This window comes from Myotis davidii, unplaced genomic scaffold, assembly GCF_000327345.1.
Source record: "Myotis davidii unplaced genomic scaffold, ASM32734v1 scaffold875, whole genome shotgun sequence".
NCBI classification, from domain to species: Eukaryota; Metazoa; Chordata; class Mammalia; order Chiroptera; family Vespertilionidae; genus Myotis; species Myotis davidii.
This window is the reverse complement of record NW_006286244.1, coordinates 1,644,400-1,649,443: the sequence shown is the minus strand read 5'-3', so window position 1 is coordinate 1,649,443 and position 5,044 is coordinate 1,644,400.

Here is a 5,044-nt window from a genome sequence, read left to right as displayed (position 1 = left end):
CTAATGAATTTTAAGCTGAACTCTGATAAGCTTAACACAGAAGAATATTATGTAGCATAATTTAATTAAAACTAAAACAAATTTTAAAAACTCCATAAACTAGGCAAACATGAAAATTTTCCCAGAAAATATAATTTAGTTCATTCAGTTTACTTCAGTGTTTGAAGGGAATGGGCTCTCTATGGGAGAAATGTTTGGGGAGCAAATTCTGAAGTTTCTCATTAGACTCTATGAATTCCTGACCCCAGAAACATTAAACGCTTCATAGCTTCCGCAGTTTGATCGACAGCATCTCCGCCAAGCTTTGATGAAGAGACTATTGAATTCAGCATTTAGTAACTCTGTATGCAATGTGAAGCAAGCTTTAAAGAAATTCATTCGACTTTCAGAATGGAATTATGCCTGAGTGTGACCTTCAGCTGTCCTTCTGCGTAGCTCTGTGTCCTTAGGAACTTCCTTGGGGCTTCCTAACTTTTAAGATATTTCCAATCGATATTAGTGGCAACCTACACTTGATGATGGCTTACTCGAGGAACTTGCCCTTATTTATTATTTGGTTTCACGCAAAATCACTACAGATTAGCAAACTGAGGTCCAAAGAAGAGACAAAGGCCCCATGGCTGGAAAGTGGGGGATCTGGGATTGGAGCACATAGAATGTCCCAGAAACTGTGCGTCTGAAGCTGTTTTAATATGAACCCTGATATATGCCAAACCACATTCTTAGGCAGAGTCTTGTTTTTACTACATCCCTTTAATTACTGAACTAACAGTAGGTTTGCAGGAGTTGAGAGATTGAATGGGTTTACATTTGAGTAGAATGGTGCAAACCCCCACTGGCTGGGAAGATGGGGTGATTTCACAATTTTATATAGATATAGATATTTATATACACATAGATATAGACATAGACATAGATATATAGATCTCAGAGAGGAAGGAAGAGAGAGAGATAGAAACATCAATGATGACAGAGAAGAATTGATCGACTGCCTCCTGCATGCCCCACACTGGGGATCAAGCCTACAACCCAGGCATATGTCCGAACTGGGAATTGAACCGTGACCTCCTGGTTCAGAGGTGGACGCTTAACCACTGAGCCATGCTGGCCGGGGGAGCCTGGTGGCTTTTTATTCGCATTCGCCACCCAACACGGTGAAAAGTCTAGAGGTCAGTCGGAGGGAACCATTGAACTCCCAAAGGAGACCCACCGCCTGGGAGAACAGGATTGTGGCATGGACGGCGGGCGGGCTGGGAAGAGGGGAAGGTGTAGAGAGCCGTGCCTGGTTCTGACAGTGTTGGGTGGGGCCGGGGGGCGGGGAGAAATATTTAACAACCTCAGTTAAATCAGCTTTAAACCGAAATATGGGGTCTTGTCCGCCTCCCATCTGTCCACTCCTTTGAGATGAGGCTCTCCCGTGTCTGCCCAGCAGAGGGCAGCAGACTACACCTTATGAGCCCCAGGTGTGCGGACAGTGTGTCCATCTCCGAACGCGCTCTGGGCCCCCGTGGGTGCAGCAGGAAATACGGGGCCAAGGGAAGAGGGGACCCAGAGGGAAGAGGGGGGACAGGAGCAAGTCCGCACGACCATCAACCACAGTGACCAGCTGAGCGGGAATCGGGGAGAGGGCTCTGCGTCTTGTTAGCTCAGGACAGGATAGAAAATGAGGCGTGAATTCCCCCCCCTTCCCCCCTTAAGCTTGCTGTACCTGCGTGCATCGCAGGTAAGGATAGGCGATAGGTAGAGATGATGAGAGTTAGATGACAGATAACAGATGGATAATAAACAGGCGAGACAGAGAGAGAGAGAGAGAGAAAAAGAGAGGGGGAGAGAGAGAGAGAGAGGAGAGAGAGAGGAGAGAGAGAGAAAGGAGAGAGGGAGAGAGCGCTCTCTTTTAGCCGAGGAGGCCTGGACACCCCGTTTGGACCTCAGTCTTCCTGAGGCCTTGCCCTCAGCTCTGGGCATCCGTGTGTTGGCAGCCTCAGAGGTCCCCCCGGGAGAGCCGCCTGCGCAGGGGAACCTCAGGGGCCTGCATGAGTCCTGGCTGCTGGCTCCTGGTTCCTGGGCCCCGTGGGGGGCTGAGCTGGCCCAGCCGCTAGGAGGCCCGGCCACACCTCCATCAGCAGCCTCCCCACCCTCTCCCCGGGTCCTGGAAAGTAATCAGGGCTCTTTTAAAAAAATATATTTATTTGTATTGATTTCAGAGAGGAGGGGAGAGGGAGAGAGAGAGAGAAACATCAATGATGAGAGATAACCATGGATCGGCTGCCTCCTGCACGCCCCCCACTGGGGATCGAGCCCGCAACCCGGGCATGTGCCCTGACCGGGAATTGCACCGTGACCTCCTGGTTCATTGGTCGATGCTCAGCCACCCAGCCATGCAAACCATGGCTCTTTAAGGAAGAGAACGGCCCCAGGTGTGGGTTGTGGAGCAGCACGAGGAGCCCTGTGACGGGATATTCCCGGGATAAACCGAGGCGGAGCCACGTCACGTGGCCTGGGGGAGGGCTGCCGGAGGGAGGACAGAGCTGGGGGAGGGACAGCGCTGGTGGGTGCCTGACTCCCCAGGACTCGGCCAGGGCGGGCCCCCGAGGCTGCAGGGGTCTCCTTCAGAAAATGGCAAAAACAACGTCAATTTGAAGAGCTGTCGGTGGGGGAGACGGCCCCTCGCCCTGTGCCCCTCCTAGCGGGCCGGGCACACCAGCCCCAGGCCCAGGGGAAGAGGAAGCGCCTTCCAGAGGAAATGAGCACGTGATCTGGGAAGACGCCGACCGTTGAGTGGGAGCCGGTGGACCCCTAGAAGGTGAGACCATGGGGCAGTGGGCCCTCCATGTTCCCTTTCCTTCCCACGCCCCAAGCAGCACAGAACCGGACAAAGCCCAAAGACTGGGTGCAGGGGCAGCAAAGGGATTGCAGCTCCGAGGGATGGGGGTGGGGGTGCAGAAAGGGGCAGCTGGCCCTCGGGGAGCCCCCTCTCTAGCTCTGAGGGCCTGGGGGGCAGGACAGATATCGGAAGGTCCTGGAACTCCTCCTCCCACCTCCTCAGCTCTCAGGATTGAAACACCCCTTGAACCCACCTGTGGATGTAGAGGCGAACTTGGAGGCTGGGGCAGGAGGTGGCCAGAAGGCAGGCGTGGCCTGGAGCAGCCCAGGAGGCAGCAGGTAAGCGCCAGGTGGGAGCTGGGAGGAGGGAGCCGGAGGGGCGAGTCTGGATGTCACTCAGCATTGAGTCAGATCCCTCCTCCTGGGCTGGCAACTTGGAGAGGCCCTGTGGGCCCTGGGGACAGTCTCTACTTGTCGGATACGCAAAGTCCTGTCGGATGAAACAGCACTCGGGGGTCTGGTTCGGTGCCGTTCTTGTCCAAACTGGAGGCAGGGCTGGGCTCTGTGTAAAAGCGGTTTTATTCCTAATCATCTGAACAAGTTTCAGTGGGTTGCGCCGCCCGCACAGCTGTGACCGCAGTCGCTGAGCGGCAGCGAGTGGCTGGTGTGTGTCTCAGGGCTGCCCTCCAGGAAAGTGAGGGCGGACTTGATGGAGGGTGAGGTCCACTAGGGCCCTAGGCTCATCACTCTGCCCGGACCCCAAGTGCAGAATGAGATCAAAGCCAGGTAACGAGGCGAGGTGTGCAGGGGCCTCCACACAGGGGTCCCTCAGGCCCGTTCCCGATGACAGACCGCAGGCACCGCGGGACGTTTAATGATGCTGATCACAACATCTGAGGCTGCTCTAAGGCCACCCATTAACTGCCACAGGCTGCACCAAGGCCTCACACACGGCCCCCCTCCCTCTTTTTCATCCTGACAGCAGCCCTGTGACGCAGGAACGATGATTATCCCCGACTCCAGGTGTAGAGACGGAAGCACAGAGAGGTTAAGTAACTTGGTCAAAACTCACACAGCCGGGCAGTGACAAAGCCCGGGTGTGAATCGAGGCAGCCCGACCCCACGGCCCACACCCTCGGTTATCACGCAGGCCGGGCAGAGTGTGTTTTGATTAAAAGCACGTTAAATGCTTTTTAGCATAATTGCATCTCAGTGCAGGACAATCTCGGGCCGGGTGGCTCTTCTTGAACGAAGCTTCCAGCCCTTTCTCTTCTCCTGGCCCAGGGGTGGGCAAACTTTGTGACTCGAGGGCCACAATGGGTTCTTAAACTGGACCGGAGGGCCGGAACAAAAGCATGGATGGAGTGTTTGTGTGAACTAATATAAATTCAAAGTAAACATCATCACATAAAAGGGTACGGTCTTTTATTTTTTAGTTTTATTCATTTCAAATGGGCCGGATCCGGCCGCGGGCCATAGTTTGCCCACGGCTGTCCTAGCCAGTAGGTCAGCCTGGTGGCCGGCGGGACCTGTGGACTGAAGGGTCCCAGGTTCGATTCTGGTCAAGAGCAAATACCCAGGCCCCTCCTGGAATCCCTGGCCCTGGTCAGGGCACGTGCAGGAGGCAACCAATCAACGTGTCTCTCTCTCATTGATGTTTCTCTCTTTCTCTCCCCCTCCCTTCCACTCTCTAAAAAATTGCACTCGCAGCAGCAGGAGGGGCAGCTGAGACGGGCCCAGCGCTGCCCGGCCACAGGTCTGCCCTCTGGCGGCCCTGCTCTCAATGCCAGCGCCGCAGGGTGTGCCCGGTGGACAGGTGGCACTGGTTGGGGAGGCTTAGGAAATCGATGGATTCCATCACCTTGGCGACCTGTGTCTGTAAGCGCTGGCCCTGGGGCTGGGCCCTGAGAGGCAGGCTGTGTCCTCTGGTCCTTGTTTCCATGCAGTGACCCACAGACACGTGGGAGAGACCCTCCCTGCCCGGGGCCTGTGCGCAGGGGGCGCCTCACGATTTGGATTTTCTGCCTCTTGGCTAACTCGGCTCCAAGGGGAGGATGCAGCAGTGAAAGCTCTGCGCTTGGGAGGAAACGTCTGCTTTTCCATAGAGGGAGAGACAGAGATACAGAGAGAGACAGAGACACAGAGACAGAGACACAGAGACAGAGAGACACTCCGATGGATGGACACACACACACTCACACGGTTCCCGGGGGCTCCGATA